The 25,872-nt window shown below is 45.8% G+C and overlaps 1 protein-coding gene across 5 annotated transcripts in view; it reads left to right on the top strand.

Moving 5' to 3' along the window:
- PASD1 (PAS domain containing repressor 1) overlaps positions 1 to 25,872 on the top strand; it is a 103,587-nt gene that overhangs the window by 26,318 nt on the left and 51,397 nt on the right. For 2 of the 5 annotated variants that reach the window (XM_032124049.1, XM_032124044.1), the window contains exon 1: positions 22,896 to 23,078. The exons of 2 other annotated variants lie outside the window; for them this stretch is intronic. The gene's annotated coding sequence lies outside the window, so the exon portion shown is untranslated. Of the gene's footprint in view, positions 1 to 22,894; positions 23,079 to 25,872 lie in introns of those variants that run through there. One more of the 5 variants, XM_032124048.1, reaches the window with a different exon arrangement.

Raw genomic sequence — 25,872 nt, 5'->3', positions numbered from 1 at the left:
TACTGCTTAATTCTTTTACCTACTTGCCTTAAGACCTGTCTCTACTCAGAAAAGATAGGCCAGAGGAGGGAGAGAAGACACAAATTGTCCTTCTGCCTGCTCAAACCCAGAAATTTTCTTGTCCTCTGGTGAGGAATATTTGAGAGTACAAAGGTCTGCATGCAAACTCCCTTGAAAGTACTGGGCTTAAAAGTCCATGATCAGGAATTCAGTTCTTTCCTCACTTTGTTGTTTATCTTCATAATTTATGTTATGTGAACACAAGAGAATTATGGTTAAAATCATGTCTTAAACACCAAAAATCAAATAAATGTAACCTAATAAGGAAAGATCACAGCATTCAGCCGGGGCTGAATCACGTCCTCTTTCCCTTTCCCAGCTGCATTTTTAAGTCACCAACGAAATACTAGGCTATTCATTAGTCAGATGGCTTCTCTTTTTCTAGGAAGGCAATGCAGGAAAATAAGATGTTTCTTCCTTTCCCAAATTACAGAAGAAAAACATGCTGTCTTTATGCAAGCTGACTTGTAAAGTTTTGCAAGGCTGCTGCTGCAAGTACTGCTCAAAAAGGGTACTCCAAGCTTTGGCCATATATATATATACACACATACACATATATATATGTTTTATGTTCATTACAATTTAAATACACAGGTGCAATACGCATTTCAAAATAAAATGCACCATCAAAGAACAATTTCCTGCCCATTGTAGAGGGTCTGTGAAGATAATGAAATAAACCCACTTGCAATTGTTGTTTTGCAGCAAGTGCTGGTACATTTTTAAGCTACTGACAAGCCTGTTAAATAACTGGCCATCTTTTAAGCTCAGGCACCCTGGAGTGTAGGAGGCAAATAATTCTCAGGGGGGATTTAACACAGTTATGTAAAATAATCTGAAGCCATCCTGGTTGCTCCAGAAGGATTATAATTAAGCATGAAGTTGTTTTTTAAATGTCTGCTATCATCAGTTGATTCTTCTTTGCAACAAAGCAAAACAAAAGTCTTTTTCTCATTTGTTTGAGAAGCGGTTTCTGTTCCTCTCATGAAGAGGAAGAGGATTCGGACATGTTGCTGAATGCTCTGCTGTCAGTCGGGGTATTTATGTCACAGAATATCTTTTGAATAGTAATTTTTAACATCTGATTAATCTTCCATTCTGTTTGAGCAGAGAAGCACCGTCATGCTGGGCTAGGTGCAGAAGGGTCTTGGCACTCACTAACCAATGTCATCCTCTGTAATGGCTTGCAAGCAAAATCCCCAGGGTTGGTGTTCAGCCTTGCCAGTCAGGAGCTTGGGAGCTGCTTAGCTTAAAGTTGGGGGAGCACATTTTTTACATAGGAGCCCATGACAAGTAGATTTTACAGCAATCCTCTGGCATCCTAACACGTACCTAGGATACACACAGAGAGCAGCCCATGTACCCTCACACGCTGTGTCCCTGTGCAGGGTAAGGAGGGGACCCCTGGATCAAGCTGAACCTTGTGTATTTTGTTACCTTCTGGTTTAACCCATTTCTCTCCTGTGTCCCCTCACTATGTGTCTTCTGTCTCCTTGTTCACCCCTGCCCTCCACATTACAAGTTCTTTTATATCATGGATAAAATAGCTTTTGAATTAACCTCGCCATGTCATGATTTAAAGAGAAAATCCATCTCCATGCCAGCTGGCTGGGCTGGGAGTTTTGCTATCTGTGCCACTGCATCAGCTGCCACCTGTGCCACACATCTGAGAAGGAAACCCTCAGCTTGTGTTTGATAAGCTAGTAGCCAAGGCAGATAAGCCACTGTGCTGCTGACAGTCTCCCACAGCTGCATGGTTAAATCACAGTGGCCAGAGTGGAGGGAGAATTGTGGAATTTGTTAACTGGTACCTGGTTTTTTTAATGATGCTGCTGGGTTTTTATTTGACTATAACTACAGCAGAACTTCTCACAGATGACTGTGTTTAGGGTCATTTGGATGCCCTGCAATATGTTCACATGTTTTCCACTGCTGAATGAAAAGGAGAAAATGAATGTGATACTTGTTGTAGGTGTCTGTCTTGCTTGCGGATGGTCTAGATTTCTGCATAGCTGCTTCTCTGTTACATGGGGCTTTCAGATTTCACTATTGATTAGAGTGGTTGCTTTTCTAATTAAAAGAATTCCCAAGTCTAACTATTGACTTGGACAGTAAATGTGCCGGGTTATTAAAGATAAGAGGCTTTGGTCAGAAAATATGGTACCTTCTCTTGCAAAAGAGGTCAGTGTAACTCGAGCAAAAGAGTGTCCTAAAAATCAGAAAACAAGCAAAGGAAACGAGAAAGGAAGAGCCAGGCAAATGCTGCTTATGTAATCACAGCAAAGCAAGTAGGACAGAGGAGGGAGCGGGCAGCCGAGCTCGGCTTCCGCCTGCCTGCTGCTCAGGGCAGGGCACGGCTGCACCTGTGGCTCTTGTTCCTTCTGTGTGGGGGCTGATCTCACCAAGAGAGCCTGCATGACTAAACAGAGGGTGGATGTACTTGCCCGTGGTGAAGGGACACTGATGGGAAAGTGTCTCTTGTTGGGATCAACTTTCACAGGGCTTCAGTGTACAGCTGCTTGTGGTAGGTCCAAGTGGGTTTGAAGATACATTTCAATCCCTTCTGTAAAATGTTCCTTCTCGGCTCTTGACACATCTCCCCAAAATATTACAACAGCACAACCATTTCTGGAAAACAGAATTTCCTGCAATGAGGTTGAAGTCACCGGGCAGCCTCCCATGCCTTGCCCAACAGACTGCCATGGCAAGAGAAGTTGCATGCAATCTTCATGCCTCTGAGTCAAAGTCTTTGAAGGAGCCTTTCCCCCTCCACTGTTTCTAGAAACAAGTCAGCACAATTAACTGGGAGTAAGCATTGAGTTCTTAAATAATTCAGTTCGGTTGAGATGAATCCTCCCCTGGGGAGCCTGAATTCCTTGAGGTAATGTATGATTACCCTTGTTAGAAGTTATTCACACCTCTGGGCATAGGTCTTGTATGTGGTTCTCAGTGTGTAGTGATAGTTACAGGACTTGCAACATTTTATTTGCACACTCACATCCATCACCTGGGGACATGAAATTCCTGCTTATAAGGGTCAATGGACAGGTGTTTGCTGCTGGGCAAACAGAAATGAGTGCAGTCAGCAATGATGATTCTAAAAGCCAGCCTTGGCACTGGGGGTGTGATTTTTAATTCTGCTTGGTCTCAGGCACATGGAGGCACTGGGCCGCTTGGATGCTGAAAAGCACAGAAGAAATCAGCAGTCAGGACCCACAGGAGTGTCGAATGTAAGGTGGTCCTGGAGGCAGTGGTGGATCCAGCAAGCAGTGGGAGAAAGGCAGGATGACCAGGAGGTGTTGCCAGGGTGGCTCTGAAGGGTGCCTGAGCCTTTGTGATGTGGCTGCTTCAGAAATCCTCTTTCACAGTGACACCAGGGTTGCAAACAGTAAGGTTTTAGTAAACACACACCCATACATGGAAGAAGCACATGTGGTTTTGGTCCTGCTCTCTTCACGTCATTAAATGGTCTTTCTTTCCATTCTCCACTTCAATCTTTTCAATTTTCCTATGCTTTTAGAGAGCTTTACCTTACATCAGATGACTTTTTCCACTTCCTTGTATAAATTTTACCCTTGTCTCCAGTCCTGAAGTATTTATAGCTCAGTGGCACACATAACCATTGGGCATACAGTAATTTCTCTTTGAATACTTTCCATATCTCTCCTGTGTGCTTTTCCACCCACACGTGTTCCATTGCCTTATCCCGAAGGATGTCTTTATTCCTCCTTTATGCTTTTGGTTTCTCTATTGTTTTTTTCATGTCTTTCTTCTTGATGGGTTGGGTGTTTTTGCACATCACACAGCTTGAAAAAAATTTCCCTTCAGACTCTGTCACTGAACCAAATCCTACTCATCTGATATGCACACAGACTGAAATTCAGTCCTGAGTAAAAGAGCAACCTAGCTGCTGCAGGGAACTGATTTATGAAGAATTTTTGGGACAAAGGCCTCAGATGGGCCTCTGCACAGGGAGTAACTTCACCTACAAAAGAATCCCACTGGCCACAGCACAGTTGTGACCTTGAGGGTTGTAATTGTACCTAGATTTTCTTGGTGGCATTTTCTTTCCTGTGGTTTTTTTGCACCAAAGCAGAAAACTGAAATTCTTTTTTTTTTTTTTTTTATTTAGCCCTGTAAGGTAATATTAAGGGAATAGTGGCCTATGGCAAGCACATGGGTGTGGGCTGATTGAGAATCATGCATCAAAAGAAACAGATGGGAAGGCAGGCTCACAGGATTGAAAGTAACGACTCTGAACAAGACTTTAAGAGTTACAGTTAAATAGTCACAGTGCGTTAGAAGGACTACAGTTAGGGATATTAAGTGATGTTGCTTCTGTTCATGCAAGCATTCCTTTAATTCAAGAAGGATGATAAAAGTCTGCAGAGGAACAAGAGTGACAGAGGCACTGGAAAATGCAGAAGTTGGTAAAGTGTCCACAACTTCCACCATCTGGGCTTGCCACAGAAAAGGCTTAGGGCCAACTTGACTGCAGTCTAGAAAGTGCTAATATTCCCTACAAGGAACATTTCTGAGTAGGGAGTCCTCCTATTTAGCACATAAAGGCATTATGAGAGTCAGCATCTGGAAGTTGAAGTTAGAATTCCCAAATCAATTCAATTTGCACAGATCATTGTGGCTCATCAGAGACCAGATCCTCATGTGCAGGGCAGTTGCAAGTGCAGACAGACAGACATTTTAATGTGCTGGTGGCCAGCTGAAGTGTGCTCCAGCTAGAGATACTGGCAGCACCTCCTTGGGTACCTCCACATAAGGACAACATGGAGTGGCCAGCAGTCACGGGCCTCACAAGCTGGTGGCGTATCCAATGCTCGAGCACTAGCTCAGGGAGCAGTTACTGCAGACATTGCATGTGCTGCATCAATGCTTAGAGCCCTGATGGGATGGCCAAGATAGATTTAGCTCATAGGAGCAATATTCCTTTTATAAAGAAATGCTGCAAGAAATATAACACTCTTTGGCCTGATTTTTCCAAGATAAAGAGTGCCAAGGATGAGTTGAAATTTCTTTAGGATTTCTGAAAATCAAGCCGTAACTAATTAACCCCTGCATGCCAATGGGCTTAATTATTTTTTCCCACTTGATGTAAAAGAGGAAAAGGGAAACTTCAGGCTTCTCAAAACTTTTTTTTGAGAATTTTTTGAGCAAGTTTGCAGCATGGTCAGAACTTGGAAGATCCTGAATTATTGCCCCATCACTACTTCTTCCCCTTTTCTAATTGACTGAGCTTTTACCATCACCAGTGCAACCTATTATATAGCATAGACCATGCAAGCTACAGGACAAACCCCAGGAACACCCCTGACTGCATTCCCATTCAGAGCTGGGATATGCCAGCCAGGAGCACATCCTGCCTTTAATTACACTGAAGAGGTCTTGGTGATTTGGTGTCCTACATCAGTATTAGGAAGCTTGGGCATTGAATTGCTATAAATCAGGAGCTTTGCTGCTCTCACAACAAGCCCAGTGGGAGCCTGACTTTCTCAAAGAGCTTAATTAAAGAGTGCTTATTGTCAGCTCACCCCTGTAGCCCATTAGAGCTCTGCAGAGATTTCTGTTCTCCAACATCATTGTGAAAAGTGGGACAGTCCTTGCTTCTTAGGAAGCTCTGTGTTCATAATCACTTCCTCTCATGTCAATACGGTCCTGGTGATCTTATAGTCATGGTGCAATTAGTTGGTGATAGGTGTGAACAGGCCATATCTGAATAACTGTTTATGGAGATCCTATTGGCCAGACAGTTATTCAACAGAGTCATAATCTTCCTCCTAGCTCCTAACTTTCTCTGGCTTTATCTCAGTGTGCTTGAAAAAGCAAAAGTAATGTGTGACATTTCCAAAAAGCAACAATTTTCTTTCCAGAGAAGCACGTACATCCCTGCCCTCTGAAGGATGCAGCCCCTTGTGATTTACAGAGAGAACCCAAGTTCCCCTGTCATTAAAGGCCCTTTGAAACATTACTCACTTTTGGCTTGAAATCCATGTCACGGTAGAGTTGTGCTGTAGTTAAATGAATTATTCAGACTGTAACCTCTGCTGCTTGGTAGAACCAGCTTCAGTTTTTTCTGTGCATAGGGCTGGTGTACTTGGGACCCCGTCAGTCTCATCCACCTTCAGCAGCCTATTTGCATGTGCTTTATTATTGAAAAAACAGCTGCCATCAGACATCAGCATGCACAGTCGGGAATGGGTGACAAGAGAGGGGTCAGGTTGCGCTGCACATGGTGCAAGGCCTCTTGTGGGTCAGTTCCTTCCCAAGCTTGTCCTGCCCTCTTCCCAAGCTGAAGCCATCAGGCACAGTCATCACCACGTGTGTCCTAGGAGTGCTGAGAAAGAGTTTTTAGATTTGGTTCAGAATGGACACTTCCCCCCATTACACAGGCACAAACAGCCACCTCCCTGCACGCCGGACATGGGCAGTGCTGCAGCCAGGCAATCCAGGGATTGCACAACTTCTGGCTCTGCTGGCTAACCCACATCCCAAAGGAGCTGAGAGGACAAACTGATTCAGGTTTGTCCATCACTAAGTATTATTTCCCAATGCATTTATGGAGTCATCCTACCTCCAAATTTCAGCCCAGAGAGGTCAGAGATGTTTGAAGGCTTCAAAAAAAATTTTGGACAGCAGAAAATGAGAGGAAATGTCATGGATCTCGACTTTGCAAGTCATTCTTAGAACTTTCACATCCTTCATGATTGCAGCTATAAATCAATCTAGTATTAATTAAACTCTGGCCAAGTAAATGTGCCAATAAGATTAAGGAGCAAAGTGTAGGCTGTCATCCTGCCAGTGGCTAGTCCCAGTGCAAAACTGACTTAGCAGAGCCATCTGAGAGACAGGAAGTTTTTTGCAGTGATACCACAAGGAAAAGACTCCTCTGACTTGTGTTCTTTGTTATTACAGTAGTGTTTCAAACTTGCTGAGTTCTTGTGTCCTTCACTCTGCACTAAGCAATCCTTAAATTGTTTTCATTATATTGTGTCATCGTTGTCTTCCTGATGTCTGCTTCCCCACCCAGGAAGTGTTTACAGGATCCTCATGGAGAACAGGAGTTTATCCTAGAGAATAAGTGGCCCTGGAAGGGAAGTTTTGCCTGTCAGCAAGTGATATATTGTAATATGTAAAGCTGGCAGCCACTTGCTTATGGCTCATGGCTCATGTGGTGGTTTGCCCATAGTCCCTCATCCTGCTGTTTCATTGTGATGTCTTTTGTGCAGATACAGATCTGTCCAAACACAAACTCTTCGACTGCCTTTTGGCACAGGTGAAGCACTGCAAACCCCACCTGCACACCGTGCCTTAAATGCCTGCAACAACAAGTGACTATCTGGCACGAAGGAAACCCTTTCCTTCCCTGGCACTCTACATACAGCAGATGCTGTGCCACAGGCCTCAGGTGGCAGCTGCAGCAAGCCAGGTTTGGGAACCAGCTCAGGGGATGGAGCAAGGGAAGTGCCACCCCAGGGCAGGCACACCTGTGTGTGGCAGAGGCAGGGCCTGAGCAGGGACCCCCAGGGAGGCAGGATTTCCCCATGCAGCCTAATCATTTTTCTCAGTGGAACTGGGGAGCAAGTTTGACTCATCAGGCACATGGAGATGGAGATCCCCAGAGCACTGGCAAAGGGAAAGGAAATGCAGCTCCAGTCCTCCTGGTGTGAAAGTGGCCTAGTTTTGCAGAAGAGGTGGGCTCCTGGCTTTGAGAATGGATCTTAAGCAGCAGAAGTTCCTGAGCTGGGTCTGGTGGAGTATCCCTTGGGATGGTACCCAGTGACTGAAGGGAGCAACTTCTGAGCAATGCATGTTATGAGTGATGAATATATAATTGCCAGCTCACTTGGGCATAATAATATATTTAGATAAAGACCCAGCCAAGCCAAACCAGCCCATTTTATCAGGCCAAACCTCACCCTATTCTTTTACCGGAGGAAAGGATGTTTCCCTGCTTAGTTTTTAAATGCTTCTTCTCTGCCAGATCCTACAGTTCTGACTTGCCATAGCACTGCCTGCTCCATGGCATTTTTGTATTGTGTCTGTTAGTTTTATTCTGTAATGGAGTGATCAAGTAACTAGAAAACATGTGTTCTGTTCTGAATATATGCTATGCTGCCCAGAGAGGTTGTGGAGTCTCCTTCTGTGGTGATATTCAAAACCCTCCTGGGGTTCACCCTGTGCAAACTGCTCTGGGTGAACCTGCTTTAGCAGGAGAGTTGGACTCTGTGATCTCCAAAGGTCCCTTCCTCCCCAGCCATTCCATGATTCTCTGATTTACTCTGCTCTAGTATCCTCTGCACTTTGTCACTTCTCATCAGATGAATTTAGGACTCAACTTGTCCTTTTGGAGAAGGATAGGGACAGGCTGCTCAAGACTGTCTACATTAGACCATTAGACTTCTCAAACTAGGCCAGTTGTTTCCCATATTGAATTATATTGATTAATTTTGGTGGTGCATTAGCAATGATCTACATACTTTGCAAACCTGTGGTGCTGTAGCAACACCTGGAAGTGTATTCTTGAGAAAAACCTCCATTTGGCATGGTGGGAACAGCAGGCAGCAGTAGTGATGTACATGGGAAGCAATATAAGAAAGTGATGGGCACACACCAATGTCCTGGCAGCACTGATGGCAACACTTTGCATGAGTGTATCTGCTGGTATGAGCCTTCCCTCCTTAGGATGGGTCTTCTAAAATCTCCAGAGCTCTCTCTCTTTTACATGCAATTTTTCACACACTTGCCTACTTCCTTCAAACAAAACAATCAACCCTCTGAAGTTTTATGTGTCACCTTTCACTAAAAATTAGCACCTGATAATTTTCACTGAAAATTCTACGTGTTTAACTAACTGAGCAGGTTTCAAACTCCTGGAGTTTAGCTGTTCCTTTCCCCCAAAAAGGCTTAAAACTGAAAGCTCTGCTTCATTTATTAACCATTGAACCAGAAATTAAGATCTAAGAGTTTGAGTACACTGCATGTCACAGTACTTCCTATCAGTGCACACCCAAAGCTACTCCCTCGTCCCCACTTTAACCAGTTTATCTATGATAGTAAGTAGGATAAAATTTTCCTCCTTATTTACTAAAATAATACTGGCAAGGAAAATGTATTTTCCATGATCACTTCTCAGTCTGAAACACTTCTAGGCTAAATATATTCATCTAAGATACATGCTTTGGGCATCTGTTTTCAAGCTGCATTCTCCCTGCAAGTGGCACAGAAGATGCTGTTCTTTGCCATCACTGTGTGCAGCGTAGGTAGATCTAAGAAGAGAATTCTGCCTGAAGATTTCTGTTGTCTTTTTGTTCAGTCAGAGGATATAGCTCTACTTGCTCCCATTTTAAATTGCACATAAAATACAGTCATACGCCTGGCTGAAAACCTTGGTTATACCTTCCAAGCTAATCTAAAAATACAACTCAGGCCCTGCAATCCCAAAAAAATAAAATCCAATGCTTGAACATGCAGGGGAGCCTAAGAGAGAGAGCTCCTTCCCAGCACACAGTTATCTCTCCCAGAAGAGAATTGATATTCACAAATGCTTATTTCCCTTTAAAATTTTGCCCATTATGTGTTTTATGAGGACACAGAAGCAAAGTTCCCTTCTATTACCATTCTGAGAGGATTTTGAGAAAATGCAATTAAGTTCTCTCCCCACCAGACTTCATGAAGGAAGAGATACCTCACCCTCTGGGAAGTGTAAGCAATACCATTTTTGTAGTAAAAAATACTGCGTGGTTGTTCAGCCTTATTTTTACAAGTGTCAGACTTAGGCAAAGTTCAGTGTCTCATCTTTACTGGTCCACAGTGCATAGTATTCCAAAACACTCTCCAAGGCAACTCTTTTTCGCTTTAGAGGTCATGATTAAATGAGCCCCCATGACGAGGCTGAGTCCAACCCAGGCAGTTTTGTTCTGTGAAAAAATCAGTATTTGTTTCTAGCATTTGCATCTGGGCTCTTGTCTGTTAGATCAAGCAAAATGCTCATTTGCTTGCACTCGTCTGAATAAGGAAAGGTCACAATACAGAGACATTAAGTCATAGGATCATTGACTCATAGAATAGTTTGGGTTGGAGAAGACTTTTAAAGGTCATCTGGTCCAACCTCCCTGCACTAAGTAGGGACACCTCCAACTAGATCGGTTTGCTCAGAGCCCTGTCCAACCTGACCTTGAATGTTTCTGGGCACAGGACATCCAGCACCTCTCTGGGAAACCTGTCAGTGTTTCACCACCATCTTCATTAAAAAGTTGTAGTCTAAATCAACACTTTTTTAGTTTAAAGCCCTTACCCCTTGTTCCAGCACAACAGGCCCTGCTAAAAGGCCCATCACTTTGTAGCTGTGGACAGCAGTAAAGCTGCATAAAGGAGGAAATTCTTTTTCCAAGGATGACAAATAAGCACTATCTGGGATGCCTCGGCTCTGCCAGTCAGCCTCAGGATGAAGGGTCTGTCCTGTGGATACCCACATTTCCAGCACCCACTACACAGGATGCAAATGCTTTTGCATCTTATTTCTGTTTACTGTGCAGCGTGTCAATGCTGCAGCCACTGTGGGCAGGGGAAGCTGCACATCAGACCCCTGCTTTGGCCTGGGCAGAGGAAAGCTTGCATTGCTCCTGGTAAAGGGGCAGCTTTTGCAGTCTAGATGACTTGGTATAGGAAAGACCCATGTTCAAAAGAATGGGCTCCACCTTCTGATCCAGAAAAGCAGACCAACAAAAAGCAAACAGACCTTTCATTCTTCTTATAATTGATGGATGGGCAGAAGCCAGTACACTAAGGTCTCTGGGTCTGGAAATCTGAACAATAAAAACCAAGTTATTGCCACAGAGAGCAAAAGTTCTCCCAGCCCCCTCTCTTCTACAACCTGTCAGCACAACCTTAGACTTATCTGGGTTGGGTCACTGCCAGCATTCAAGCCCTGATCCTGGCAAGACAGTAGGTAAGCCAATCAACTGCTCCAGCCAGCTCCAGCAGCTGAGACCTGAAATAGAAACGTGCACCTGAATGTTGGCCATGCACAGGGAGATCTCCAGGCCTTCATGGAGGGAGGAGGAGGAGCTGTTCCTCAGAAATCATTTCACTGCTCCCTGGCCCCTGTGTGTTTTGATCAGTGATAGCAAAAGCACCTGATGTTCACATGGACAATGGGTTTTGCCTGTGACTAGTAGGAAATTACAAAGTCAATTGGTTCAGTTCTTCAAACTGTAAGTCTTTCTTTTAGATGAAACCTGTTGAAAAGTTGAGGTTTGCCCATCTTCACCACCAGCTGTAACTCTAACCTGTACTGAGTATGAAGATTAAAAAAAACCCCCAAAGCTGTAGTCTCACAGTCACTAATCTGTGATGAAAGCTGCTCTTCAAAGAGGACTGATCTGGCTCCTGTGAAATGAAGAAATGCTCTTCTAGCTCTTAGGGGCTGTGATGAAACCCTGAGACATGTGATGAGAAGTGCAGGAGCTGCATGAGACCACGTGCTGCATCTTTCCACCAGGAGGGGAGGAGCTGCAGGCCTGGATGAATCAGGATGTCTTTTGCACCAGCAGTGAGTTCCAGGCATACACAGGCAGGAAGTGAAAAGCTTGGGTTTAATCATGGCTGGGAGAAACTCCTTGCTCTCTCCTAATGTAAAGGTCATGTTTTTAATCTCCTTTGGTCCCATCACTGGAGGCCCCTGGGCTCTCAGCACCGTCACCAGATGCATTGAGGAGTGACTGCAGTGCCCACGCAGGGCCCACTTGGGAGCACCCAGAAACCGCAGGGTGGTGAGACACAGAGAGCTGTGCTTGCTGAGGGTTTATGAAAGGCACATGCAACAAGAACAGCCTGTTCCTTTCTCATCTTTATAGATGAAAGGGTAACCTGGCCCCTAGAATGAAATACTGATTTTTAGTGGAAAAAATTATTGGGGCTTCTTATCATTTTAAGTATTTCAACCCGTCTGCAGCTTATTGTACTAGTTCTCATACCTCAGCCATTCTTAAGAGGCTTCTTCAATCTGATAAGACTTTGTTCACAAGAAGTTACGTATTTATTTACTGAGGAGAGGACAGCCAGAAGGGTTTCTGAGCAGATACAAACGCATGTACAGTTAGGCTGAGACTCTGAGAATAGCTTGTGTAACAACATGACTGATGGACAGGTAACATTTAGTCAGCCACCTGCTTGGGGAGTTAGGATGGAGAGCACTTTGCCCAGCACTTTCTGAGGCATGGAAATCACACAGGCTGCTCCGCCAGGGTTTATGGGTGTACATAATGACAGGCAGTCGTTATGTACAAGTGCTCAGCATAGAGGTGGAAAAAATCCAACCCTTCAATCTGAACAAAGGCCTGAAGTCACTGTTAATTCTTTGCAAAATTTACCACCCCCACAAGCAGGAAGGGTTAAAGACACCAATCAGGCAAAACTGTCTTGGCCATCAAGGCCACCATATTCAACTGAAATATCCAGGTGATTTATATGGTCCTGTTACTCATTCAGGGCCACATAAGAGCAGTGTTTTCCAAGATGCTGTTACAGGATATGTTGGCTCCTTGCAGAACATATTGGAGTCCACATCTTAAGAAACAATTTAAAGTAAAATACAAAAAAAAAAAAAAAAAAAAAAGAAAGGAAACTATTGCCTCCATATGCAAGGAGAAATTAATTTAATTATGGAATGAAACTTCTATGCAGCACTGCCAAAAGGGCAAACAACTGAGAACTTAACTAAAAGGAGAAAATTGTCAGTCTTTCAGCGCATAAGCATTTTGTTCTGAACAGCAATAATTATGGAAATGGGCAGAAGACTGTTTCACTGATGATAAATCTACAACATGTCAAGCAATACTTGAAGATTCATATTTAATTACTGTGACTACGCAAATTAAACAGTGGAAAAAAGTTGTCAATGCTGTTTTTTAAAGTAGGGAAATAGATCCAAAGCCAAAAGCAACATCGTTAACGTCGGTAACTCAAAGAGAGAGAGTTTCCCTCTAGGCTAAATTTTATGATAAAGGAGAGATGTCACTTATTATGCACTTTTGAACATGTCTGGCAAGATTAAGGGGTAAATAGCCAGAATAATTATTGTCTGGGTTGGTAATGGTTTTCTCAGTCACATATTTACTCCAAGCACATTCTTGGTGTTCCAGGTTACTCATAACTCTTGATCACAATTTGTTGTTTTCTTTTTTTTTTCCCCCCAGAAATTATATTAAGGCACCTAACTTTAGAAAACTCCATGCTCCACAAGTGGACCGGGCATGGCAGGGCTTCAATGAGTTCTTAGGATAAAATAAGTACAACCTGGCCACCCAAACTGGTGGCATTTGCTCGCCCTGTGTCACTGGCTGTGCCTGTTGGGGAGCAGCACGAGGTTTGGCATGAGGAAGGCCATCTGCCAAAGGGCAGTGCAGGCTTGCAGGGTGCTTGGAGCTGCAGGTTGACCAGGATGAACACAGCAAAGACAGCGTGTGCTCTATTTTAATGTGCACAGCTCTGATCAGCAGCAGCATGCACAGCTCCTCTATGTGAATGGGGAAAGATGTTTTCAGAAGCATCTTCTGGAACAAAATGCCACAGGGAGTGCAATCCTTTCTCTGCAGAGGTCTGGCTGGCACAGGGAATGCCCTCCATGCCCAGACTGCCTACAGTGTCCAGCAGTCATGCAGCCACCCAGCTGCACCCCAAACCAGGGGTCAAGGAGATCACTGTGGCATGTTGTTCCTGTCCAATCAGAAGTACAGATGCACTGGGATCACTGAAGTTTTCCCCAGCAGCTGTTCTGCCCTGATGGTGCAGATTTTGGCTTCAGAGTTCATCCCACCTTTTTGCAGTGAGAGCCATGCTCCTGTCACTGGCCCGAGTGATGTGGGTACAAACACCAGTCCTGATCCTACTGCTCTGTGGGGACTCATGTGATTTTTTTTTGCCTGAATTGCTCATCTGGAAAATAAACAGAGAAGTTTTTTGTAGATATTACCTTTGCAAAGTGCTTTCAGATGTATTACTGAAAGGGGTATGTAAGAACCAAGTAACAAATAGTATTAGACACAAGGAAATATTCCACAAGGAAAGTGCAGAAGAATTAACCACTGTGCCTGAAAAACACACACTGAATTGCTCTCAAGGACACAGAGTTTTGTAGGATGTATGAATGGGAGTGGTTCCTTTGGAAGATGCTCTGTGTGAAGTGGATTATGTGCTACACTCTGCTGCAGTTGTCATGGCAAGTATTCATATTTCCCATGGCAACAGGACCGTCAATTTTTTATGCAGTAAATAACTGCATAAAAAGCTACATTTAGTGACCAGGGCACGAGTTAATTCTCTCATCAGCATCCTTTGCTTCAGCCCTCTTATGGAGATGAAACACTCCACTGAAAAGCAAGTGTTTCCTTCAGCGTGTGACAGGTTTCCTCTTCATGGTTTCATTATGATTCACCCACCAGTTGCTGTGCTAGTGACACTATCTGTGCCGGGTATGTGGTACTGCATGGTGTCTGAATTCACTGAGGGAGATGATGACAGGGCAGCAAACCCACAGTGAGTGCTGCTTTTGTAGTGCTCTGTGCAAGTGCTGTCTAATGCAGGTCACCCAAAGCGCTGCCACTGAAAGGACTGAAGCTCTAGAAGAAACAATGCACTTTTAAAAATTTATTTTTGGAGTCTCTCGATGTTGTTTTTCCTCAGTTGAAATGACTTATTCTGCAAACTAGCACCACCACCAGGGTTAAGGGCAGGCAGATGTATTAAATGGACAAGGGAAGGATGAAAACTCAGGGAAACTAGATGTCACTATGACAGCAATGATGGTCCAAAGAAGGAAGCCTTTTGCTTTATTGAAAAGAAATTTGTTGTAAGCTAGCATTTTCCTAAAAGTGGTTTGCAGTGCTCTGAGAGCCATCAGGCTCTTTTCTGCAGAACTATATTGTTTGCATACTGTGCTGAAATTTAAAAAAAACCAAAAACAAAGAAAAACAAAAACAAAGAAAAAACCAAAACAAACAGGACAACAAAAACCAAACAAAAACAAACAAACAAAAAAAACCACCAAAAACAAACAAAACCCCCACCAAACCCAAAATCTAAAATAACCCACACCCACACCACAAACCTCATCAGGCTCATCTGGCTGCCTGCAAATGTGCTGGGAAGGTGCTGCTTGGCTTGCCAGACAAGATGGATGCTCTCCCGGAATAAGACGTAAGAGGGGGTTTCTTAATGAGGACAGAACCAGAAACTGTTTCTAAGACAGTTGGGGTGCAGTGAAGGTTTGGGGTCAGGATGAGAAGTGTGGCAGTACATAACTGCCCACATGATCACCACCATGTCTGGGCCAAGTAAAAAGCCAAGTCCAAAGACCAAAAATGCAATCCATTTTTCACAGGTCTTACTTCTGCAAAACACTTCCCGAGTTTCATGTAAACATGTTCACTAGAGAGCTCCCCTCTCCAATCCCAGCTTCTCATTCACAAGCCCTGACCAAAACTGATCTTGATATTTCCATTTGGATGAGGAAATTCCAACTGTCTCATATACTCATCTTCTACAGACACACAAAAATGCCATCATTTAGAGCTGCATAATGGAACCTGATTTCCCCAGGTTATTTCCTCTTATTAGGGATGACTTTTTGCAACACTGCTTGTAGACAAAATCTGTCACATAATACTCGTTTCCAGTATAATAATCAATTCACTGATGGTGTTCAGCACCTCCCCTGTGCCCGGAAAAACCATGTGCTTTTCTGTGAGTAGAGAGTGCAGTGACATCCCATGCAGTTCTGAATAACTTTGGCACATTTCAGTATCATTTTGGGGTAAAACACAGTTCTAAAATCTCATAGACTTGCAATTTAACTTGCTTTTGTTTGGGTATGAGCAGAGTGGCACAGCCTCAGCAGCATGTGAGGCTTTCAGTCCATGTCCATCCTGCTCCCTGGGCAAATTCTCTATTGAATATCAGTCCACCTGTTTTATGCATTGATGAAATTATCTAGAAAGTTTCTGTGTTTTTAAAAAAGGCAGAAGGAAAACAGTGGAAATTACCCAAGAACCCTGTTAACTTTGGTGCACCTGGGATGAAGGACACACCTTTTCTGTGTATCCTGAAAGACCATTAAGGGAGGTGTTTGGAGAGTTCTGCCCTGGGGCCTGTGCTCCAGGCTTCTGTCCTTTCCAGTGTTGTCAGTGGTTGTGTTGTCATTGGTCCCTCAAGACCATCAGGCTGCTTAGTTCTTCTAAAGAACCACTGGCACAGTTTGAGCTTAAAATGCCGCTGCTTGACATTTATAATCCGACTGTCAAACTATGCCTGGTCTTTCCACAGTGGTTGTTTGAGGTGAGCAAGTTTGCATGGTGTCAGCTACATACACAGATGGATTTGCATAGTTTTCTCGGTCTTTGCCAATCAGGGTGTGGTAGAAGTGTCAACCCCACCATCTTCTCAACACAAATGCCCTGTCTGCTTCCTGCTGCATCCTTATCCATCTTCAATAGTCTTGATTTTAATGTCTTCTTGTACAGAGCTGGGAAAGGGCCACTCAGGTCACTTGGTCATGAAAAGGAAGATTTTGCTTTCCTTACAAAGTGAAATCAGCAGTAGCTTCTCTCAGCACTCCACTGTAGGTGGTTCTGCAGAGGGAAGGTTTTCCCACCAGCAAGGCTGCGCAGGGGGCGAGTGGGGCTGCTGCAAATGCCTGTGAGTCACAGCCATCCTAATGCCACTTTCCGACCCAATTTTGGGAGGAGATTAGGGTATATCTGGGAGCCCTCTGGCCACAGCCCAATCCAGGCAAAACAGAGGAGGAGGATGGCAGTAGCTGGGAGACAGACGGGGAGGTATGGACAGAGGCAGCTCCTGTACCAGCACAGCCTTCACAACAAGCATGTCTTTGTCACCCACATGTAAAACCTGGGTGTCTTCTCAGACCCTGGCTTGTAGTAGGAAGTCCAGGTGACAAGGGCAACTTTCCATCTGCCATGTTTGGCCAGGAGCCCATTGGGTTTTGTCTTGGAGTCAGCAGTTGCTGCTCTAATCCAAGATGTTGAAAACTCTGTGAGATGATGATGTTACCTTTGCATGTGCCCTAAGTAAAGCCCCAAGAGGGAAGGAATAGTTGACCTGCACAATTCCCAACTGCTGTGTATGGCATCAAGTAACTAAGAATGGACAAGCACCAGCGAGAAGCTTTAAAGCGTTACCAGCTCGTAGGAATAAAGCTCAGCATCAGCATAAGCATTAATAGGAAATATCCATGGTTATCAATGTGGATTTAATGTGCTAAGTAGTAACCACTGTGATTTATTAGGAAGGATGCACTTGCAGATGATGGACAGTAATTCTGCACTGACTTGTTTGTTCCTCCTCTGTGCTTCTTACATGGGCAATACTGCAGCTGTTGCCGTTGCCTGGTACTCCCTCTGCTCATTCATCCTCTGCCTGCTGAATTCAGGGGGATTTGGGCCTTTAACATAATTATTATTAAGTTTCTATTTTATGTCCCTGTTCAAGAGGCCCCTTGGTAGCTGATTAACTTAATCAGAGGTGACTTAGCCCATATTTAAATGCAGCAGTCTGAATTTGTCTTCAGCACAGTCTCCAGAAGATATGAACTAAGCATCAAAGAAAATTAATTCATAGGTACTTTATCCTGTGGGATCAAGCTAAAATGTGGTCAAAGAGCTTTAGCTTTAGCTTGTATGCTCTCATGAAAGGATATGGGCAGAAGAAGGCAGCCATGCTCTTGTTTGTGCAAGTTTCCCCCCCTCCCTTCTTTGAATTAGGCAGAATAACAGATCACAAGAATACTTATCAGAGAATATTTTACTGCAGTTAAGAGAGAACACTTTTTCCTTTACAAAAATAATAATTATTTTTGGAAGTATGATCAGCCACATGAAAAGTATTCTTTAAGCTTTTTCTGGGCCAAAAATATGACTTGAGCACTTCTCAGCTTTTCAAATAAATACATTCATTTATCTGGCCATGGTATTACTCCAGCACAAGGAAATACAGGGCATTAAATACACACAAAATTTAGGTACTACTATTGTCTCTAAAAGAACCATCTTAAACCATTTTCTACAAAATAAGGTGCTGGATGATGGAAATTAAAATATTCCAGTTGGTTCTCAAAAGCCTAGATGGAATTTTGTCCTAAGTGGTGATTAACTCATTCATGTATGTTCCTAATCCTTCTAAGCAGTTGCATAAATATTCCAAGTGGCCCTCGAAGATGCTGGGTAGGAGAGTAGCTCATTTCAGCCCACAGGGATGCAAGATCTTATGCTAGGGGGGAAATCCTGTTCACACTGGAGTAAATGTGGTTTTTCTTCTGCCTTTAATGGCGTTTCCGTTCCTTTTTCTGAACTTAATTGAGAATGGGATTTCACCCATCTCCTCACATGACTGTGCCTCAAACCTGAATTCTAGCTTTGAGTCTTTTTAAATGGGAAAAATTAAGGTGAAACTAAATAAGCCCAGAGAATAGATCCATCTCCAGATGGAGAAGGACTCTGATAAGTGTTGGGTGTTTCCTGAAGCAGACATGTGCTCTAAGCAAACAGTCCCTGCAGTCCCTGCAGCGCTCCAGGTGCTGGGGAAGCAGCTGTGTCACCTGACTGCACTGCTCTTACAGGTGGGCAGCATTGTCGCTGGCCAAAGGGCCCTTCCGTCTCCCACCACAAACACAGGGGATGTTTGGGATGAGGAGAAGGTCATAATACCCCAGAAGGGAAAATGCACTGCTATTTCCAGGAATTTTCAGTGAAACTTCAAACTTCACAAAGATAAGGCTAGATAAGGAGGTGCAGGGACAGAGTTCACACAGGCAAACTCTTGGGCAGTGTATTTTTATATTGCAAGTAAGTGAGACGAAAATATTCCGTAAGTTTTTTCTATATTCTTTGCATTAAATCCAATAATTAGTTATTAATCTCCCAGCTTTGATTTTGTTAAATAACCAATACCCTAATTCAGAGGCAAGAATTTAATCCATAGAAAATTCTGTCCTTAGAGAAGATCAAAGTGAGTCCCGTGGTGTTAAGCACACACCTACAGCACTTGATCCTGAAAAAAAAATTAGGCGCGTGTTTCAATCAGCCTATCCCTTCTTACTGGTTCCCATGCATTAACCTAAGCCTCTGTGGGAGCATTTTTGGTGCCAGGATCAAGGACCTGTGGAGATGTCACACAGGAGAGCAGGGCTCTGAAAAGGTAGCAAGCAAACAGGTGAGAACCCCAGCAGGCTGTGATGGCAATGCCTCCTCATTCCTCTGCACCTACCAACGCTACAGGAAGAGACTGAAAGTCTCTGGGCGACATAAATACGCTCGATAAGCTCGTACAGAGAACACAAAGGTGAAATGGCCCTGCTTATCAGGCACAATTAAAATGAATAGAGGATGACTAATAAAGAGGCAGTTTAAAATCTTTACATGACACGGTGTCAAGGCAACAGTGTTGTGCAATAGCACTGACACAATTAACACTGTGTCCCTGCCTTGGGCAGAGCCGGGAACGGGGCTCCCGCCGGCCTCGCCTGCACGCTCCCATGGCGAGCGCTGGGTGGGCTCTGCCGCTCCAGCTCTCCGCTCCCTGCCGCATCCCAGAGCCACCGCGGAACCTGCGCAGAAACAGCCACTTCGGACCAAGGCAAGGGTGCTTTTTCCACTTTGTCATCTCTGCTCCTCTCTTTCCTTTTAGTTTGCGTGATCCCAAGCCTCACGGTTACTACTGTGTGAAAAGGGAAAAACATCACGTTGAATTTCTGGGCACACTCAGAAGGGAGTGGAGGGAGACAAGGCTGAGGTGCCTGATCCTGAACCGGGACTGGTTATTGACTTAGCACTGAGCAATGCGAGCATTTCCTGGGTAGGAGTTTTTGCAGTGTGTAATTTAAAAGCTAGTTTGGACAACCCTTTGCTCGGGATAATAGATGGTAAATTCGAGTGTGATCTTCCAAAATACAGCCCAAGGTGTCCTTCTAGTTCTTCATTTAATTATGTTGCTCTTTAGTGGTGCCTGTCAGGCTGCAGGATTCCCCAGTCCACTGGGTGAGTGCAGCAGGGACAGGCTGGGTTTTATATACATATATATAATTTGTATATACATGTATGTATGTATTTTTATATAAATATACACATAGATACAATATAGATATACTTCTACTCACACACAAGAATATATATAAAAACATGCAAGAATATATATGAGAACAACAGAGAAAAATTTTTTTCTTTGATGTTCGTATTTTCTGACCAAAACCAGCTCTCTCTCGGTTTTATTGCTGCTGGGATGTCTTTGCAATGCAACACTGTCAAAAACTAACAATATAAACAAATTTGAGGCTATGCCAACTATTGCTGAGCACAGCCAAAGCTGCCCAACACCACAACTTGCTGAACAATGTGTGAATTCTGTGGTGGCAGAAATGTCTGTTTCCCTGTTCTTTCTTAACTTTTGGAAAGATCTTGGTGGAAAGTGTGTTATTCTAAATGAGATAAATAAATTAATTGATATGAAGATTCCTTCACCATTGCTCCAGGAGGAAGGGCCCCTGTATGTGCCAAGCCTGCTGGCTCTACCTGCCAGGGGCTGCAGGAGAGTTGATTTATATAAATCATATAAACTTCATATAAAACATGATTTCTGGTCAGCAAATAATGTTTTTTATCAGGTAAAGTGGTATTTCTGAACGGTTTGCTTTATTAGAAGGCAGTATTGATGCTGTTTCCTGTGCCTGCCAGGCCTGTGGGATAGGGGGTGGCCATGGAATTGTCCCAGCAGTGCTAGCACCCCTGGCCAGCTGCCAGCACAACTCAGGGCAATGGCTGTGGCACTTGTACCTTGAGGGGAAACCTACCCCAACCTCTTTGGGGCCACATCCTGCCTGCCTGCACTTCCCACCCATCCGTCTGTGGGTGCTTAATCTTAAAATGCCTTAGTCACAGAGTTCGTGTTCTCATCATTCCTCACCTACTTCCCCAAATGTGTATCTCCATGCCCGTGTAGGGAGGCAGTGGCATCCCCTCGGTGCTGGTCACTGTTGTGACAGGGCTGCACTGCAGGCTGCAGAGACACCTTAACCCGAGTAAAAGTGGGGAGAAACACTGCATTTGATACCTATTTGTATCTCACCTGACACTGAGCAGGAAAGATTTTTACCACATGAATGAGGGAAGGGTTGCTGTGTTTCACATGATGAGGCCATGCCTCAAAAACCCACTCTAAGTGAGAAAAAGAGGTTTGCTATTTGTGGCAGGCAGCACAACCACGCTACTTTCTTTGCCTCCGATAAGAAAGCAAATAAGAAATATTAACTGCGTGCAAAGGTGCCCTTTTACTTGTCCTCATCAATAACAGCTGATGTTCCTCAGGGTTATTGCTGTAACAACGTCACTTCCCTTTCCTCACTGGCATCAGGTTTATATTAAAAACCTCATAGCAAAGTCTTTTGTCAACTGTCCCCTTTGTGGTTCTGCTTTTGTCCCCCGTACTGTGCTTTGGGGCACTGGCACGTGTGGGGATGGGGCCGTGCAGGCTGCCTGCGTGCCTGCCCCTTTCCTCCAGCAGAACGAGGGCTGGGAGAGGAACAGGAATTTTGGCTGAGCAAAGAAAGCCAGCGGTGAGGATGCCAGCTGTGGGAAAGGGCTACTATGCAGTAAGGTGCTCCCAGAGGGAGCAGACCTCCCAGCACTGCATAGGTTAAGGAGCAGTTTTCCAAGAGGAGCTGAACGGGGGGGGGGGGGGGGGGGGGGGGGGAAGCACCCAAAAAAATTAACTTGTTGGTAAGGGAGTGCACGCAGTTTTGGAAGCTACTTGGAGCAGCCCGGGACCGGAGTCAGGGACCCAGCGATGTTCCCCCAAGTCGCTCCAACTGTGGCATCAACCAGTGGCTTCCCACCGTAGCACTGGTCCCCTCCTGGCAGTGTCTTGAGAAGAGGAAGGGACTTCAGAACAGCCTTGATGCCCCAGCTTTGGCACCTACTGCTTCCAGATGCAAGACGAGCATAAACCAAACTCTGGCGATGGGCAGGAACACATGGTACGACTGAGCAGCGACCCCAGCCCGACTGTCCGGCGGCACCGCGGCAGGGTCGGCGGGACCCACTGCTCCTGCCGGCGGCTGCGGCTCCGCGCCCGCAGCTGGGCACGGCTATAGTCGCGGGAAGGGGAAAGGAGCTGCCCGCTGTCCTTGGAGAGGAGGGTAAATAGTTACAGTGGAGAAAGGGAATCAAAAAAACCCCAAAAAAACGATGAGGAAGGAAGCGGCAAATGTTCAATGGGTGACTCACGGTACGGGATGACTAATCCCGTCAGGGCACAGCTCGTGCCGCGCAGGGAATCGGTGCCGCGCGCCTCGTGGGGAGCGCAGAGCGGCCGCGGGACCCGTCGGGGCGGCCGGGGCCGGGCCTCGCTCCGCTGCGCGCAGCGCCCGGCGACAGCTGCGCACGGAGGGAGGATGAGCCGGTCCTGGCAGAACTTCGCGGCCGAGGCCACCCGGCGGCCGGTGCCCGCGGATCGGCGGCGGTGACCTACTTTCCGCCGGCTCCTCTCGGCGCACAGCACCGCCGCTGCCCGCGCCACCTGCACGGCCCCGCCCGGGCCCCGCGCCCGCGGAGGTGCGCTCCTCCCGTGCGCTCCGCCCCGCGCCCGCGCTCTGCCCGCGCTCTGCCCGCGAGTGCCGGCGGCGGCGGGGCGGGGGAGCAGCGCGCCTGTGCAGTGCCGGGGGGCCGGGCCCAGCCCGCCGCGTTACACAACCGGCCGCCGCCACAGCCGAGTTTCACAAGTCCCGCCGCGGCTGCCCGCAGCCCGCGCCCCCCGTGCGCCCACCCCCGCGCCGCGCCGCGCATCGCCGGCACTGCCCCCCGCCCTGCCCGCGCTCATGCCATGTCACCGCCGGGCAGTGGGACCCCGCGGCGAGCGGTAACCCCTGTCGCCGGGGGGGCACCGCGCCGGGGCTGGGCATGGCACTGAGAGCGGCTCCGGGACGCGCATCCTCCTAGACGGTACGTACGCCCGCGGGGACCGCGAACCCTGCCGGGGGGAGGGGGGCGGTCCCCGCACTTGCAGCCGGCGGGGAGCGGGGCAGCCCGGGTAAAGCCCCCGCTGCAGGGCCGGTACGCGGCACTCGCCGCTCCGCGCTGCCCTCGTCGGACACTGCCAGGACGGTCCCAGGTAAGTTCTGAAAAGGAAAACTGACAGCCGCAAGTCTTCTGATTTTTTGCTTAAAAAATCCGTGTTCGGTCAGGATGGGCACAGGACGCAGCGCAGGATGTCCGGGGGTCTCTGGCCGTAGACGGCAGGCGGGAAGGGGACGCCGGGACAGGGATGCAGGAGCGCGGCGCACGCCGAGGCTGGGCATCGACATCCCTGTCCCTCAGCGCCCACGGACCCGGGCGCATGGAGCGGCTCGGGAGTAGCCACGGGCTGAGCGCAGCTGAGAGCTGCGGTGATTTGGTTTTGGGGAAAACCGATTTTCTGGAGACTGAAATGGGTCTGATCGCAGTCTTCTCGTTTTGTCTTGAAGTTTCGTCGTTCAAGGATTGTGTTTGGCTGAAAAGAGCGTGGAGAAAAACCTCCGAAATGAGTCTTGAACCTAAAGATAGCATCTGAAATCCAGATTGAAAAGTCACTCTTCCCACCACGGTTGTTGTGTCATTTGATTTTACAGAATGTTTATATTATAAGTGGGAAATTAAGAAGGCTTTGAAAGTCCCTCATATGTTTCAGCCATGGATTTGTGAATGATAACTCCATGCCTTGCCTTGGTCCTTAGTGGAAGAAATTGTGAAGTGATTGTTCTTGGTAGCTTGCACTGGAAGCACAGGTCGGAGCTGAGCCCTGTGTGATTCATCAGTGAGGTGTCACACGCGCTTTGGAGAGCTCTAGTCCTTTGTGAAGTGCCACAGTCCCCGAAGGCAGGAGGCTCCTGAGCCATCGCAGAGCAGGTCCGGTAGATTTTGGAGAAGTCCAGCATGTCAGTCCCTTTTTGGGGACAGAACTGGCATCCAAGTGCCAGCTACCTCTGATTCCTGAATGAAGTTGTCTCCTTCAGCAGGGGAGTGGCCCCGGAGATAATGTCCCTGAAATCAAAGGTGTTAAAATGCCCCATGCCTTACCTGCCTGGGAGGGTGCAGGATCATCCGGGGAGGGCAGGGTTATTTATTAGCTGAAGTTTATTTTGCTGTGTGCAGTGAAAGCTGCGGTGCTGATTTCACTAGAGGGATGAGACGTTCTGGTGTAGACATGAGAAGATGTTAGGAGTCACTTCCTTCATTTTTGAGCAGAATGCCGGTGGCTCCCCTGTCCTTATTTTGCTGGATCACTGCTGGCTAATCCCTAGCTCTGGAAATGGGAGTTTGCCTGAAAGAGACAGCTCGCTCTTCATGAGTTTGATATGTAGGGTTTACAGTTCTCACAGATCTAACGGATGTTGTGTGAAGCAGCAGACAGTTTCAAGAGTACGCAGTGTGAAGCCCTGGTACTGAATGTCTGACAACGTGGTGTTTTGGTTGGGAATTTGTGTAATTTTTATAAGCTTCCTAGGCTGCAACCCTTCACCATAGTTACTCAGTCAGAAAAATACATTTGGATTTTGGGTTTTTTAGAAACTGTAACTAAAAAAAAAAAAAAATAGATCATTCTCCCGTAATGTGCTAATCAGAGTAAGCCAGTGTGTCAGTGCTGCATCAGGGAGGACCAGAGCCCTGGCACTGATGTGCCAGAACAACAGCACTCGGGGCTCTGCGGCTGATGGAGCCCTGACAAACGCAGCAGGCACTAATGAGGACAGGAGGCTCCAGAGAAAGCCAAAAGTTGAAATTTGTGTGGAAGGGAGGCATTCGTATCTCTTGGGCTAAACATGTTTACTACCTAATCTTTAGAATTATTCTGGAAGAGGTAATAGGAAAAATGCAAATGGCTTTAGGAGTGGTTGCTTGCTGCTCACTTATCCTGATCATTCCAAGCTGTGGACTACAGTTACTTGATTTAGAGGAAAAAGTAAAATTGGTTTGAAATTTTTTTTATAAATTGCAAACTTCAGTAAGATATGTGATGGTTCCTGGCTTTTAGCCACTGAGACTATATCTGTATTAATTATTTTTCTGGTTTAAGACATACATCAAGTACACAAAAATAGCTCAGAGTTAAAGATTAAAATTAGCAAATGAGTAGTTCATAATTAAAGTCTCATGATGGAGGAAGTGGCATTACATTGCAGAGATACTGATGTCAAATCCAACTTCTGCTCATTAGTAGTATCAAAATATTGGTAGAATGTCTTTACAGTTTGGAGCCAGGGCTTGTCTATGCACAGAAGTTGCTTTGTTTTGTCCTAAATTACGCAACCTCCCAAGATTCACATGTAATGGTACAAAGGTTTTAATGCCAACATAGCTCATTCTTTCAAGACTGGAGAAATAAGCTATGTGCCTATATCAGAACAACTGAATTCAGGCTTGTACTGGAACAGTTATGGATCCCAGTGAAGTAATGTGGCTTTAAACAGAATAGTAAAACTTATAAAAACCAAAATAGTATGAAGCAGTGTTTTCTGATATTATTGAAATGATACACCTCTCTATCACTTCAGTTCCAAATCTCTGTTAGGGAAGTCAGGCAGGTACAACAACTGCATTTATTTGTTAGGACCTGGATGACACCCTTCTTTTGGGCGAGTCCTGGCTCAGCTGGGGTCATACTCTGCTCAATGTCCTGCTGCAGCAGCAGCTCTGTGCCTGCCAGTACAGTCCTGGTGATGGGCTTGCCTGGCTGCAGCTCCACCAGCTCTGTCCCATC

Source organism: Corvus moneduloides, chromosome 14 (assembly GCF_009650955.1).
Source record: "Corvus moneduloides isolate bCorMon1 chromosome 14, bCorMon1.pri, whole genome shotgun sequence".
NCBI classification, from domain to species: Eukaryota; Metazoa; Chordata; class Aves; order Passeriformes; family Corvidae; genus Corvus; species Corvus moneduloides.
The sequence above is the reverse complement of the archived record's forward strand: the minus strand, read 5'-3'. Positions and strand labels throughout refer to the sequence as shown.